General features: G+C 38.7%; 1 protein-coding gene and 1 long non-coding RNA gene across 7 annotated transcripts in view; both read right to left on the bottom strand.

The window, feature by feature from the left end:
- CHST9 (carbohydrate sulfotransferase 9) overlaps nt 1–16,967 on the bottom strand; it is a 96,232-nt gene that overhangs the window by 48,364 nt on the left and 30,901 nt on the right. The gene's annotated exons all lie outside the window — the stretch shown is intronic.
- LOC115340666 lies at nt 1,563–4,909 on the bottom strand. Its single transcript, XR_003923124.1, has 3 exons — nt 4,740–4,909; nt 4,002–4,279; nt 1,563–2,696 (listed from the first exon to the last, which is right to left on the bottom strand). It is a non-coding gene; the product is annotated as an uncharacterized LOC115340666 (long non-coding RNA).

Raw genomic sequence — 16,967 nt, 5'->3', positions numbered from 1 at the left:
GAAAGCCTACTGGTCACCATGTAAACCCGTCATTTCCAAACCTGGTTTAATATAAGGCAAGATGGGGCAGGACAGGCAAATGGGTCAATTACCACCACACAACCCAGGTCACGAGACATCTAGATTTAGCTGAGAGAGCACAGGTTGTGGGGCTGGATGGGAGATGCTGCTTCTGGCCAGGGCTCTGCAGCATGTTCTGCAAGGAAGGAGATACTTCAAGGATGTCCAGGGAATAAGGTACCTTCCAGATGACCAAGAACAGATCAGGTGAAAGGTGTACACCGAAGCCATGACACTCATCAGGGCTGTGGCCCTATGCTGGGTTTGACTCTGCGATAAAATAAAAAATTATTCCATTTGCTCTCATAGCTTTAGTTCAAGAAATAGGAGTGTTCTTCTGGTGGATGTTCTGTCCTCTCATTTAATAGCCAAGACCAAAATGAACACAGCCAGTTCATTTTACTTAACACTGAACTGGGAGGACATTTTCCAAACATCTTTCAAGAAAACAGGCAGTCCACACTGACCACTAGCCATTGTATGCCACAACTCCAGCTGATCCCAAATAGCATCTCATTCACAAGCCTCTCTAGCCTTAAAGAGATAAAGAACCAGCCTATGCATTAATGTATACTTCAGTTTCTTCAGGAACTATAAATACAGGACTTCATTTGCTGAACAGCATCACAGACAACACACTGCAGTACCAAATTTTTAAGAGACTGTAGTCATTTTCTCCTGAATTCAAAAGGATGCAAGGGTTAGACGTACAACAGGACCACATCAGTTACACTCTGCCTTTGGTGTGACAGTGGTTGATGATTGGCTTAATACCCATGAAAAATAAAGCAAAATATTCATGCTAATTTATCGGATTAGAGACCAAGCTGTTTGCATTACAAAGTCATCGAACAACTGCTTCTAATGGTGCCAACGTAAATTATCACAAAACAAATCATTTGTTTCACAACTGAAATTGTAGAAGTGTACAGAACAAAGATATACTTTGGAGACAAAACAGTTGTCACTGTCTGCCAGTCTTTCAAACTAATTATTTAATTTCCTTGTGGCATTACAGTGATGCATAATCTATATGCAATTCATGTCTTTTACTATTCTAATTGTATTTTCTTCCTTTTTCTAAATTCAAGCTATACACGCAACTAAAGCTGTATTTTCACATCTGATTAATTTCATAATCATTTGTGTTAAGTCTGCTTCAACTCAACCTAAAAGATGTGGAGGAAAACAGTTTTGTTTTTCCTTTAGCTTAGATTTAGATTTAAGAAGACAAGCAGCAGCAGCAGCGTGAGACACATATAATAGGGCTTAATTACATCTCATACAGGCTTAATTACAAGAAGTGGCAGAAAGAACTTGCAACATTTCATCGCTAGAGAAAAGTTATCAAACATGTTTCCCAAACTTTTAGAATAGAAGTGCAATTAATTGCTTCATATTTGCTATTCAGGCTGATACACATATCACAACTGCCACAAGAAATGGATAGCAAAATTAGTTTGATGGATTTTTTAATAATAAACCTAGAATTTCCTCAAGATGGTTAGGAGTTGAAAGCCTGCATTTACAAGTTCAGATTTCTGCAGCAATTGGTTTGCCCTTTTTTCTTCTTAAATTCAGGATGGAATATTGCTCTTGGTATGTCCTTTGATATCCTTCTTTAATTCCCAATGCATAGACAAGATATTCTATATGCCAACTTAAGTAAAACAGTTATTTCAGAACTAGTTGAAATACACAATTTCATCCACAGAGGAAGCTTTAAACAAGCTGGTTTCTGAGCATGGAAACTGAGGAGAAATAAAAAAAAATAAAAATGTTTCCACAGCGTACCATATGACAATTTTAAGAAATTTTTATTGCCAACTTCAATTTTCTATTATTTCATGACACATCAATAGCAGTTGTACACATTTATTTATGTGCAAGTGATAACCTTTCATTACAACCCAGGAGGGACAGATTTAGGTGAAAAAAGCCAGTACTGTGTTGATTATTGTAGCATTGCCAGATTCACAAAGGCTTTTATCTAGACCAGTTGTAACACCATTATGTGTGCACCTTATGTTATGCATTATGTGATTTATAAGGGAATTATTAGCTATTGCCTAATAATATTTTGAAGATACAAACAAGTACCAGAAAAACTGAAATCATTATTTCAACACTCAGTGGCAATCTGTCAAAAAAAAAAAAAAAAAAGTTTTTCCAGCAGTGCTGATTTGAACAAGAAAAGCATTTTTCTCTGAAAATAACCTGACAACAGAATTCAGAGCAGGCCTAATCCATTCCTGCCTGCTTTGATGGTATTTAGTACAGGATCATTTTGTAGACGTTCTGCTATATTATTGTTGTTAACATCTTTGAGCAACAGCACTCCGAAACTGGTTATTCAGCCTAAGCTATTTCCTGGTCATTCTTCGTAACACAGCCGAACATATTTGCTGTGCTGCAGCGAGCGTGTATGAAATGCTAACCATATGCTGACATTTTCAGTTTCATTCCCTGTCTTCAAGAAAGAAGGTGTAAATGCCAGGGGAAGACCACCAAATATCTGGCTCTGCTATAGGGTGTCACATCCAGCAGCATCAGAGTCGAGACGCTGGCATGGGAGCTGGGTTGGGGGTAGCACTTGCTATATAGGACACTGTTGGCCAGCTATCTGGACGTTAGACCTGTAGACAAAAACCATAGAGACAAAAGTTATTGACACCATCTTCCTGCACACGGAACATTTTATTGCTTTTTTCCAGTGCAGAATGGGATGTCTCAAGCAGCAAAGCTTTAAGTAACTTTCTTTAGGAAGCTGCTCAATAACTTGCGACACATTCCTGACAGAAAACTAAACTCCCTTTAATTTAAGGATTCCTGGAACCCAGCTGAACACTTCTGCTACTTCTCAGTCACCCAGTTGTTTAATCCACTATTCACTACAGCTTTCTATGGCTATCAGCATTAGTAGCAAGTTCAGTCCCTCCTCCTGATTTTTTTTTTTGTTGTTGTTAAAAAATGGTGTTCTTTAGCTTCCTTACTTCTAAGGTCTGAGCATTTCTAATAAATACTTGATTTTGTCTTCTGTCCAGGGCTAATCCCAGTAGGTGCCAATATTTTACTTATCTGCCTCACTGGCATTTTTGACAAGGGGGGAAATCAACAGCATGCTGAAAAGATGCTGTAATGAAGATGTTAAAGAATAAAAACTTGAGCTTAAATCCTGACCCCTGCAGAGCCTCATTAGTACAATTCACCCTGTCTCAATTCATCACCATTCATCACTGTTCATTATTTACAGTCCTTTGACTCATCTACAGTCTGTATGACCATGTTTCTATCCAAGCCAACATGTATTAGTTATTCGTGTATGTTTTGGTGAGATTGTATCAAAAGGTTTACTAAAATGCATGTATTATATCACTTGCCTTTCATCTGCTTATTTTGTAATCTTATCAGAAAGGTAAAAAAAAGCAATCATCTGGCTAGATTTATCCTTTCTAAGCCTATTTGTCTTATTGCTTATGGTTCCATTATTACAGCTGAGGAAAATAATCTTCTTTACTCCACCTCTCAATGCATTTATCATTTGCCTGCTTTTTATAGTTCTAATTTCACTAGCTCTTCCAGTTATAGTCACAAAACACTCTCAAAAACAGACCCTGCCATGGGAAAAGAAGCATCTGCACAATGGGGATAAGGTTTGTGGAAAGAAGCCCAGAAATAGAACCCAAGGTATAGCAAATTTTATTCCTAAATCTGCCTCCTCTGACCTTAATAAACTGTGTGTGCTAAAACGCAGTTCTGCAGCAAGGAGCACAAATCAACCAGTCAGAGCACTTCAGCACTCCCTTAGCTTTAACCACATGAAAAGCCCCTCTTGACTTCAGGGTCTACTCAAGTGTCACAAGCTAAGCACAAGCTTCACAGAAGGAAAAAAATCAACTACAGTAAATCACAAGCCTCATTTATTAGCTCTGAGGGCCTACCTCCTGGAGATGGAGGAAGCAAGAATACAAAGCATGGATGTCGGTGCCGCTGAGGAGCTCTGAAGTCCACACCCGGCTCTGCACAAGCCAGTTCTTCTCATGCCTTTTTCTGTTACGCCTCTTGACCAGCGTTCATTCATATTCCTCATTCTCTTTAGTATTTGCTGTTGGGTTCTTGAGCTTTGTTTTTGCCATTCCCTGGGAGGACCTGTTGTATGACCTCCCTGTTATACTCTCCCTCGCTACTAAGCTGACATACACACAATCCCCCTCCGTACCTGCAAATGGCAGAAATGGTTGGAGACACTGCAGACCAAGTAGAGGTTCTTCAGTCAACAAAAAAAGATCAAAAGTAAAGAAATTGGGGGCCTCTGTTTTAAACAGGCACATCAACTTTGTTCACAGAACCTTTACTCAATCAAATGGGGCTGAGAGTTAAGAACTGCATTTTTTACATGTCATTTTGCAAGTCCCATTAGACGTTGAGACTTACTGAGTACATCTATAACATTTTTCCTTAAGTATATCTTCCTTGAGCCAAAATAAGTCTTCCCAGCAAAAAAACAAGCCACCTCCAAAAAAACACCTGCTAAAACCCCCAAACCCAGCCCAATAGTCCAACCCACCACTACCACAGTATAGTAGTATGACGCCGCTTCTCAAATGGGCAAGGAAAAACAAATAAAATAAAATAAAATAAAGTAAATCAATTGTTATAAGCTGAAAGGGTAACAACACCTGCTAGTTCAGTTTCAGAACCGAGAAGGAGAAGGGGCAAAGGGAGGCACCCCTTCTTGAGAAGGATGCGGTGGTGTGCTGCTGCCACGCGACCCACAGCAGGAGCACTGCGATAATCTGCCTGTCTCCTCAGGCACGCTGATCTAGGCATGGAATGGGGAGGCTAGGAACAGGCTCTGAAACAAACAACAACTGTAATTAACACTGAAAAAGCAGCAGCACGTAGGTGCCAACATTAAGACATTAAAAAAAAACCCATGATATTAAAATATTAAAAATAATCATGACAGAGACTGATCTAGAAGAAAAATACACCCAAATAAAAGGGAATACAGTGCAGGAACAGTTGAAATCAAGGAATACTAAAGCAAATGCTGATGAACAAGCAGTGACAAAAGAGGAACAGCAGTGTTCAGCCTGAATTGGATGCAGAAGCAATTTGAACCACTGTATTTACTTTCTGTCTCTTTTTTCTTTTTTTCTTTTTCTTTTACTAAATAAATAATTTCTGCTTACTCCAAAGAAAAAGAAACAAACATTCAACATTTCAGACATCTGTGAAACTGAAAACTCTGCAAGGCCATCCAGGAACACTGTGGATATGTTAAACAGGATTCAGTGAACAAAATGGAATTGCTCAGACTTCTGTGAATGTCTTTGACCTCCACAAGAATGAAAATATTAAGATTAATGATTGCATCGTAAGTGTTACACCATCAAATAGATCCCGTGGACCCTTGAATAGGTATTAAAGAGATGAGCAGCTCTAATACTGTCTCCTGCCACTTAAGACACATGGAATGTGGGGTCACATTAACCAGTGACAAACAATTTAGGAAGTGGATCTCCTGGCTGGTGCAACACCTTCTCAACAGCACAGGAATCTTGAGGGCCTTTTGCAACACAGCAGTTGCCAACTGAAACACAGGGACACCTGTTTCCACTGATGAAGTACAGAGCACTTTGGCGCTAGCCAGAGAGATACATGCTAACATGTTTTGGCAGCCAAGGTAGAGGGTAGAGAGGGGCAAAACACACACATGCATGCGCTCTGAGAATGCAAAAAATCCCACTTATAATTCCCTCTACATTTCTCAGCCAAACGAGTCTCCTCACCCTTTTCAGTTCTGTAAGAAAAAAGACCCACAACTATGATTCACACAAAAAGGCAGAAAGGATGCAGCTTCACACACTTACCACTTTGCCTCAGAATTCAGGTAAGATTTACAGCACTTTCAAAACGAGGTTCCTGAGAAGTGTCTCATTTGAGTTAGTACAGAGACGCAGACATTCTAGGTTGCACATGACTTCTGAAGATTTAGACTAGGTAATGTGTAATAAACATGTAATTACTCTTTCATTAGTAATTACTCAGGGGGCATAGAACTTAATTACACTCTATTTCACTGATGATTATTGCATCCACCTATTCAAATACAATGGGTTGTGGAGAGGAACTGCACCGAAACATTTTCCTATCTGGCTTTAGTCAACATGAAGCTATATATCTTTTTTTAAATATTAGTCATTTTTAATTTCGGAACTGTTTCGCTTGTTTAGATGTACTATATTTCAGAGCTGCATTATACAACAAAATCTTATGTATTTGCTAAATTGTAGTGCACAGCTGTTTTGTTACTTATACTCCATCTTAAAATTGACTGGTTGGAAAATGAAGTTTCTCTGAAAGCAATCACTTCTGATCTCATTTAAGTTTACAGAACCCCCTATGAAAGTCTCTTCTTTGAGCTGAAAATGTGATTCACCAGCAAAACGAATGCTACCCTGAAACCGCAATCCAGAAAGAAAGGGGGATTTCAGTTTCATTCTTTGCTTGTTCGGTGGTTTTCAACCAAAAAACTACAAATGGATTTAAGGGGAGAAGACCCAAGCAAACACAGCTGACTCAAACTAGAAGGCCAGTAAAGCTTGGAAAGAGCTGCATGAGTATCTCACACTGACTAGCAGCTGTAATTCTCAGAACAATTACCTGAGATACAAGTCAAGCTAGTTTGTGAACAGTCTTTGATGAATGTTGTTTTAAAGAAGTAAAAGCATCAAAAGTTGTCTGCATAACTGATTAGTTAGTATAGGTTACAAGCAGGTATCTAAAGAGATTTCATTCAACAGAACTAAAGAAATAGGGCCACGATCTCAGATAAATTGGTGGCACAACTTACAGTAATTTCAAGAGAAGAAGTCTCAGACCTCAAGAGGAAGGATGGTATTTGTTTCCTAATCAGGAATTCTTCTCTACTAATGCTAGAGAGACATGTTAGAGAAATCCCTCAAAAATGATAGGCTTGGTGTTTGTTTAAACAAAGAAAGTAAAACTAAAGACATGCCTTTATGCCTGTGTCATCACCATGCTGCCAACTCACAACCTTACGTACACTACGCTGAACACCAGGCAACAAAATTCATGCCTGCCATGCAACAGGTAGCTGTAGGTGACTGATAAAAGGATCAATGGTTTCCAGTTCCACATTCAAGAAGGCACAAGGAGCAATACGAGGCAGAGTTTAATAGTGTCTTGCCCCATAATTTAGCCCTGTGATGTGAACTGACAGTTATCAGCTGCAAGCGTGACAAACCAAAGGAAAACAGACCTACTCTTCCACGATGGACCTGTCACGCCTGCTGCTGCCCACTCCAGCTACGATGGCCGTGGAGCTGCAGAGCCGCCGAGTGACATGTTCACAAGGGGGTTACAGGAGATGTAGCAAGGGGTGCAGGGGAGGGTACCGCTGTTGGTCTCAGCCAAGTCCCAAATGGATTGAGGTGAAGACTAAAAGGTGAAAGAGGGAACACCAGTTAACAAAGGAAGGAGTACAAGGCAAAACCATAGCCAATTCTAGGGGGGGAAATCTTCCAGAAGGTAAGTTTTCCAGCAGAAAACACTATCAGCTGTAACAGCAGCCAAATAATGGGGCCCAACATGCTGCAGGAGGGCATTTCAGCTACTGAGGGGCAACCCTCTAAGGTATGAGGCAGAGATCCCCCGCTACACCCCTAAAACATCATAACACACCTACGCCAACATCTTTACACAATAACTGGGGGTGGCAGCTGTTACAGAAAAAAGCAGCAACTTTCCTTTGAAAAGAGTCAGGACTTAAACAGACCTACTTGCTAATTTAGAAGAACAACCATACTTTGACAGTAGGGTACCAACTATGAACAAAAAAGAAAATTTCCTGTTAAATGCAGAAAATCTTTGTTTTAGCAGCAAAACCTGGAATACCACCAGGCACTGAAGAATTAAACTGTGTAAAGGAAAAATAAGTGAAGACTGAAATGATTGCTGGTGGATGTTACCCCATGAAAATGCATCAAGACAGTTACAAGGAGTACACTCAACCTTTCACAGCATTTCCCCTAAAACTTCTGTAATACACTGAAAGGTTCACTTTGTCATTGAGCAGCAAATACAAATATATACCATCCAATGAACTGGAAAAAACCCTCTCTACTGATTTCACACAGAAGATAGCGCACAATCAGTATAATTAAGTAATTTGAAAATAGAAAAAAGCAGGTTCTGCAGGTTTTGAAGCACAGGACAGAAATCTGTGCTTCTGCATTGCAATAGGTTATTTCTTCTCTAAAGGCAAATGTTTATGATTTTATGCTAGTCCATGGGATTGTCTCAGGATAACTAGATCTTCTACATTCAGCACACAAAAACATTACTCCGTTTTGTTCCTATATAAACAGCAATTTCCCACTATTACAAAATGAGCATACAATGAATGCCATATTCACCCTACTCTCACAGTGCCTCTTCTTTATGCAGAATGAATAGAAAATGGGAAAGAATTAAGCTTGTGTGGCCATCTCATATTCTAACACCTCCTGAGTGCTTGGGAAGTAAGTATCTCCAATCTTTTATAAATATAGAAAATTCAGATTCCTTTTATTTCTCTCTCTCTCTCTCTCTCCATATACACAAAGCTTTAAGGAAAAGCTAAATAATGCAGTGTCATTTAAGACAGAATGACCATAGCAACTTCCCCTTCTTTTCTCTGCTAGAAAACTTTAAATGTAAACTTAATGCCATATCCAATGTTTTGTATATCTAAGTACAGCGCTCAGTACAAAAGTCCATTTCAGGCCTAAAAACACTGGTATGGTACTATAAAGCCATTAACTGTATATTAAATTATACTACATTTCATTTATGCTACATTTCATTTTAGCTGTGATGGCCCAGTAATTACTACTGATTGTTTCTGATCTCTCACATATGAAAAAGCATGGCTGGTAAATTAGTAATGATAACCAATAATGAGAAGCAAGGGCATTTATACTTTCTCTTAATACACCATTTAATTGCTATTAAAAAATCCATTATGCTCTGTCTTTTACTCCGTAAGGCAGATCCAACCCATTAAATATATCTTTTATTTTCTCTCCTTTTTTTAACAAAGATCACAAGATATTATCATATTACCTTTTCTCTCTCACTGCACTGCCAGGCTCTGGCCAACCAATTCTGAATTTGCTTTCACTTTCAGACATTTATCTGCATACAGTTAGGTGAAAGGTATTATTAATCATATCCTGTTGCTAGGCTACCTGGAGATGTTCATTTAAGCTTAATGTTTCTCTTTGTTAAAAAGTGCCATGAGGAACACACAGATTTGAGACTAAGAAAACTACCTTGCAGAAGCTGCTTAAAAAAAAAAAGAAAAAAAAAATCAAGACTCTCATAACAGAATATGCATTAACAAGAAAAATAATTTTAAAAACCCCAGCATAGTCTACAGTTTGCATAATACAGCTTCATTTAGAACGTGGACCTTTTGGATAACTGAGATGCACAGTAAGAATTAAAATTTGCTGCAAGAGCTTTAAAGACACTACAATGTCTTTATTAGAAACAATTCAGCAATGAGAGCATTATCCAATATTCAGTGAAATGAACAGAAACATATTTACTACATATAATTTGAAGAAAAATACCATATATGTCTAAGTAAATTAGCATACTATTTAAAAGTTCACGGGTATAAGCTTATGTGAAGACTTACACCTCAGCATGTAAACTCATATTCATTCCATGCCTTTACTACATCATAACACAGAATACTCATTTCACAAACATATTTCGTCAAACAAAACAACTTGATGAAATCCCACCAGCCATACCCACCAGTCCACATTCACTCACTGAGGGGTACCATGAAAACACAGCCACTCATTCCTGCAGACATCCTACTCACATATCTGCCACATCTATGAAGAGTTACCAAGGACTTGACATGGGTTTAAGTTACATATTACAAAGTTCTATGTAACAAAAGAGGTTAAGGAGCACAAGAGAGGAATGTGATTTAAACGGCTCTTTTTACCTAGTGAGTAGCAGTCGTTCAGCTGAATTGGAAAACATGAAGCAAAATCTTAGCACAGACAAGGCCATGCATAATTCTACTCCAAGACAGCAGGATGAAGTTCTCTGACTCTCTCAAGGTCTTTAATACAACCTGCTCCCTCATTTAAAAAATTGGCAAAAGGCCTTGCCTGTGTTACAGCTTAAATCACATTAGTGAACTGAAGCAAGACAGTCCACATTGTTTCACTTCCACTCTGCCCCAGCTTGTCTACACAGAATTAAAGGCAAATTAACTTACACCATGAAGCTGGTGTACATATCTGAAACACATCACTCTTACTCAGAGGACTGGCTAAAAAAAAGGACCTACTTGAATGATTTTCCAAGAATTCTGGAGTACTGATACCCACTGTAATTCAAATGGATGAGAATAAATTCCATCTCTGTAGGATCCCTTTCCATCACTGAAGACAGAAAGCATCAGCTTTGAGAGTATCACTATCTGGTATATATGCTTATCTGGAAATTTGGGTTGTAGCCCTTAAAAACATCCAAGCAGCAGCACTCACTCAACACAATGGGCACTCATAACATCCTAATTCTCCCCTTCTGCTGAAATGCAAAAATTCTGAATGTCAGTGTAGACTGGCAAATCTTCTCTGTTTCTGGGGAAAGTAAGCCTTTTTCAGGGCAAAAGCCCTGAAAGTGAACACAGCACTTTGACAAAGTGACAGTGAGCAGTGCTACCAAGTTTTCAATACAGATTCCTAGCTTGGATACTGGTTATCACAGGAAGCACACATGGGTGCAATCAGTACTGTCAGCACCATAATGAAAGTAGTCTTCATCCTTTACAGAATTAAGAAAGCAAAAATAACCTTCAGACACCAGCAGTAACACTGGACTCTGTTTTTAATGTTCTGGTGCCTTCCAAATACCAGCTGCAAACAGTTCTCTTCCTGATTCTTCATGTGAAAAATGGATGCAAAATACTTCTAGAAGACATTATTGCAGTGTATTCATATCTCACCAAAAAACTGTACAAAAATGTCTGTAGTATGAAAGAGTAAGCAATTTTTCAGAGTTTGCTTTTTTAAAGAAATCATTTCCAATTAACTTTCATTTCTGCCCTAACATTATAGACATAGAGAAGTTTGCATTCAGCATTTTCAGAAGTACTAAGCACTGGATTCTTAAGTGCCTGAGTAGAGATTTTTTTAAAAGTTGGTTTATGTCATTTGGGTTTTGAAGTGTCTACTGGTTAGTTTAAAAAGAGTTTGTTTCAATGAATATTCAATTCTATTTATTCTTCACGGAAAAAGACAAGAAAACAAATCTAAAAGTCTGCAGGCATGTTTCTGGCACCAATTCTGGTCTAAGATTCCTAATTGCAGTCATGTTTTCCTTTGAGAAGGCTGAGATGAAGCCAAACAGGCAATGCTGGGGACTAAGCTAGTGCTGCTGATGTCATCATAAGAATTCTGATTGTTTGATCAAGGAAAAATTACTTCATGCCTTTAAGAACAGCAAATATGAGGGCAAAAGTCAGCTGAGAACTTGTCATAATAGAAGCCTTCTCCCACTCCTTTTGGGAGAGGTCCAAAACACAGCTGCAGCTGCTCTTGCAGAATAAGCAGAACCATAGTGAACAAAGCTAGGAAGAGAATGTCCTGGACACGACAGCATAATCTCTCTTGTCTAAGGGGAAGAGAGCTTTAGAAACCTTGGCCAGTTTACAGACATGCAAACTGAGCATCAAAAGCATGAGGCTGGTGTCTCGTTCACAGCATCTCATCTGTTGTCTTAGGTTATGTTTAGTGCCTAATGTTAGAAAGGTATTCACATCATTCCATGGTCAAATTCTCAGATGCAAATAGCATGAAAAACACAGAAAGAAGTAATACTTTTTACTTTGGATACTGACATTCAAAAATGTTGAATGGAAACATGCAACGTTTGCACAAAGCTGAGACTGGCTGCCTGACACAAATAGTGAGGAACTTCTCTTCTACACTGCAGAAGTGGCCAGCAGGACGGAACTCCTGTCAGTTTAGGGAAGGAGACCAGATGATGTCCTGTTAAGTTTTTTAGGAGAAGATGAAGAGGATGCAATACAGGCTCCGTAACTTATGACACACTGGTTGTCTTGAACAGGGGAAAAATTTCTGGCAGCTCAAAAATCCTTCTGCTTGGTATACACAGAGATGGAGCAGCAATTTCAAAAGACTGAAAGATTACACTATAGTTGAATTATGCCTAACACATAGTTAGGGAAGTAGGGTAAGTTATGAGCCCTGAATTATTTCATGCTGCAGCAAGACTGCTACTTACATACAAATTACCTGGCTTGAAGCTAGACCAAGGTGTCTCAAACTCAGTGAAGATGCTATTTGTGGGTGCAATTTAGAGCACAGAGTAGTTGCCAAGTATCTAGTTCCAAACAACCTGGTTGTTGCTTTGCACCTTCATATGTGTTTAAGTAAGTTTTGCAGCCTGAAGTAACATGAATGTATAGAAATCATATAAGTGACTTGCCCCGTATAAAAACTATTTTACATACAATTATATAAAGGTATCACTAGTTAGATTTAAAAAAGTAAGTTAGATTTGGTTTTAAAAGTGGAACATGTCAACCTCAAAATGCTTTATTGATCAAACACTTTTATATACATCGTTGCTGACATTGTACTAAAAGTCATATTGATGAAGACCTGTACCTCTGGCGATGGTTTTTATGGTAAGTGTACCAGATAGCTATTTCACCAATGAAGACCTATTTGGTTTAAAATCTTGCAAATAAATTGTTCTGACACTACAGCATTTTTAAAAATTCATTCAAGGAAGAAGACACTCAGTTTCATTTAGAGGATCAAGCATTTTTTCAGACAGAAAAACACCTACAACAAATGTGGCACTGCTTTTAAGTATACAGGACTATGCTTTCTGGCTTGGTAGTTATGCTTTAGTAATGCTTTGTAGTAGTACTAACTCCACAATGCTATCCAAGTTAATTTTCCCTTGTACTTGAGATTTCAGGTGGGTGGGGGAGAAAAAAAAAACAAAACCAAGACATCCTTTCTTGATATGAGATACAATTAAAGTCTTCATTTTTAACTTATCACAGTCAGTTTTAATACAGGAAAAGTATACCAAAACATCACACTTATAGGAGTTAAAAAGGATAGCTGTGTATGCATAATCTAGTTTTAGTTTTGAAGCTGGCAACAAGTACATTCTGGCAATTACATCTCACCAGAGGGGTGGGGGGGGATTAAAAATCTTGCTGTGCCTGGTGGTCTGATAACCACAGCTGCCACACTCATCATGTGAAAGATACCTCTCCACATGTCCTGATGCCTCAATCAAGAGCATATAAAGATTATGCTACAGCAGGGCAAAAGCGGCATTAAGGTTCCAGGGCAAGAAAGTACTGATGTAGTAATGTACTAACATTGTCTGACATTATGCAGGAAACAGCACAGGGAAACCCTTACAGTATAGATAACAAATATACTGTTTAATTTCACACTCTCATCCTGGGTTTCCACTCCCACTTTGTCTTTAGAGAAAACTACTCAATAGCTTACCCCTCTTTTTTGGCCCGTCCTTCCTTTCCTGAATTGCCTCATCCATTTTTTCCCAGCAGATTGTACTGGATAGTTCAGCTGAGCTTTAAAAAGCCAAAGAACAATTCGATCTTCTTGCCAGTACAGTGGGCAACTAGCCTGGATCCAGGCTAAAACTTTGTAAAGTTTTACAATGCTGTTAGTGGCTGCTCTCCCACACTTCAGTAGCACTGTGCTTAATGGGTGGGAAGAGCTAAACATGGCTTTTGTTGGAAAGGATTTACTGGTTTGGAGAAAGGAACCCTAAGATTTTGCATGCAGATTTTTATCTCGTTCACTAAATTGAGGTTTCCTGCTACCATACTCCCATAACTGTTGGTCACTGTCTCAGCAATAAGACGTTAGGATGGCAGAGATAGAGATGATGAGCACTTCAAAGAGTAAGTCCAGCGATACCCAAGTTGTTTTCCCAAGAAGCATCAGTTTGTCAAGAGGCAGCACTGTCAAAGGGACAAGGGATCAGAGTAGGCAAGAGACCTTGATCCTGTTCTGTTTAACAGCTGCTCTGCTTGAAGTGCTTGAAGAAAATAAAAACCAATTATCATCTGTCCCTTCTATTATATGTATGATAGTATTTGGAACTGTGGCAGTATTTTAAATAGGTAGCACCCTGTTGTAAGGAACCCTAACTAAAGCATGCAGGGCAAATTCAGTAAAGGACACATTTGCTGCAGCCTCAGCATCTGCAAATACAATAGAGAGAAAGCAAGGGATAGTTTCCTCCCCAGCCAGAAGATAAATTCCTCTCATCCCGCAGTCGCCAACATGGGGACCACACCAGTGAAGCGCTGCTGTAGGCAGTGTTGCATGGAGCCTTCTGTAGCCCATCAACATTACAGGAACTGGTACAGCCCTCCAGAACAGCTCAATTTATGGCTGGTGGCTCCTCAGAAAAGTATCCCTCAATCAGGTGTCTGTGAGAGTGATTTAAAGCTAACTGCAATTACGTTCACTCCTAATGAGCAGCTAGTTCTTCAAGAACCTAAACGCACCACAATTTCACCTAATGAGACAACTCACTAATGTGATTGATGATTAATCCCCCTACTGCTGGTATTTTGAATGACCAGACTTGACTTGAGTTTCTCCAGACTCAGCTATGCGGTATGAACCTCCTTATGCTACCATGCTGAGCATGCAGGTTTAGTGCTCACTTCTACAACTTAATGTCCTACCTGCAAGTACTCAATTTTGTGGTAACACCTAGTGCCTTGAGGTGCATGTAAGTAACAATACCTTATTTTCATGACACACTTCTCATCTTACAATTTATATTCAAATTTTTGCCTTTCAGCTAAAAATGCTGACTTGCCCTTTTATAAGGGACAAGAACAGCTTTTGCTTCACAGACATCACCAAGACATCTTTCTGACTTCATTGCTCTTTATACTCCTCATTTAACCAATCAAACAAAATCTGTTTCCTGTAACAATGCATTCAGTGAAGTCCTTTCTTTGTGTATAGGCTTTGTCTAAAAGATTCTCATTTCTCCTATAGTACACTCAGGTCTATTCCCTTCAGTGTTTCCTCAGATACATAAAAGAGCATCAACATCTCCTGTCTTGCTAGCTCTGTGCATGCAGCTCAACATCTCAAAAAGTTTCAGGTTCCTGCAACAGGAGTAAGATTTCAGCTAATACCACAAGTGTATTTTCCAGAGCAACAGTCTATGCCCATCTTACAGCAACATCCAGATGTCTTGGCATGCTCCAAGTTTGAGAAGTAGTTATTTTCTTCTACCTTAATTGAAAAGGTGATCTCTCAAATACAGTTTGTCCTTCTCAATCTTTGTTATCTTCATCCTTCATCAAATATGTCTCCTCATCTGGAAAACTCATTCCACTTGAATTCCACTCTGGTTCCACCTGACAGCATCCCTCTGTACTTTCTGTCCAAAAACCCCTGTTCCACTGGCTCCAGAGATCTGGCCTCCAGATACTGCATTTGAGCTCTGATGGCCACGTACTACTGTTCATACCAGAATAATTGCAGCCTGAACTGACGATTATAATTTAAGCCACAAACATTTGTTATTAGGAGGCAGAGGACTGTAAGAGATCTCTTCTGCATAGTAAAATAAATGCAGAAAGATTTTTATCTTCAGAGTACTCTACAACCATACAAGTTTTAGGGCATGCTTTGAAACACGCTTTCAATTCAATTATTGTTAATTGCAAAACATGAAGGTCATGGTATGGACTCTACATCTTGAAAATGTTTATTAAAGTAGCACTGACCACTAACTTAATTAGTCATATCTACAGTGCTATTTTTCTCCCGCTACCTTCCTTCTCTCCATAGGTTTTCAGATTCACAGCACATTTTTTTCAGTATTCCTCTGTAGCAATTCTATAATTCATTAAGAGAAATGACAATGCAGAAAGACCAAAGGGTTTCAGTTTTTCTAGGAAGTACTGGGCTATAATAACATCCAACCATCAGTGCACCTATTAAGTGAAAAACATCAAAATAGGACTCAGTCTGATTAAAAGTACCCTTTAAAGCAAATTTTCAAGCATCAACATCTATGTGGTTAATACCTGCCTTAAGGTAATGTTTGAAACTGCTGAAAATCAGTTATGCCAGTTGTAGGTAGATGTTACCATCAAACTGCTGTAGTGTCCTGCAGATTCTTCTAAGCCAAGAGTTTTTACTGCTGCTATAGAAAAAACCCAAAGATCTAGAAAACAACTCCGAAAAATAAAGTACTGCAAAAAGACAACTATAAAAAATGGTATATAAAAATTACAAGCAAACTTTCCACTATAGGTAGTCCCCTATAGATTATCAAAGCCATGCCAGTAAGTAAGATGGGGGGAACAAAACAAGAAAAACAACTAACTGAACATCAAGAAAACTACCTTTTATACTATGGCTTAGCTGTTCCCCAGAAAGGGAAAGGGGTGTGCCACCATCTTCTAAAGGAAAGAAAGGGGGAGACTTAAAACTCCATTTGTGTTCGGAGGTTTCAACATCCAGTGAGGAATTTAGCAATCCAGCAAGTTTACGTTCCATGTATAGGAAAACATGAACTTTGTTATATTTTGCCTGTCAGGTTTCTTTTAAACACAGGGTTAATTTTTACGATGATTTAGATCTCAAATGTCATGGAAAGCTTGAATCACTACTAAGATGTTTTACCCAAATTATATATTTTTAAGATGCCAAAATGTTGAATGCATAAACTATTTACATTTGGAGACAGAAAAAAAGAATAGCACTTTAGTTTCTTTGTTCCTATATAGCCTTACACTCACGCTCCTATGA

This window comes from Aquila chrysaetos, chromosome 4, assembly GCF_900496995.4.
Source record: "Aquila chrysaetos chrysaetos chromosome 4, bAquChr1.4, whole genome shotgun sequence".
NCBI classification, from domain to species: Eukaryota; Metazoa; Chordata; class Aves; order Accipitriformes; family Accipitridae; genus Aquila; species Aquila chrysaetos.
Note: the sequence above shows the minus strand (reverse complement) of the source record. Positions and strands in the feature narration are given on the sequence as shown.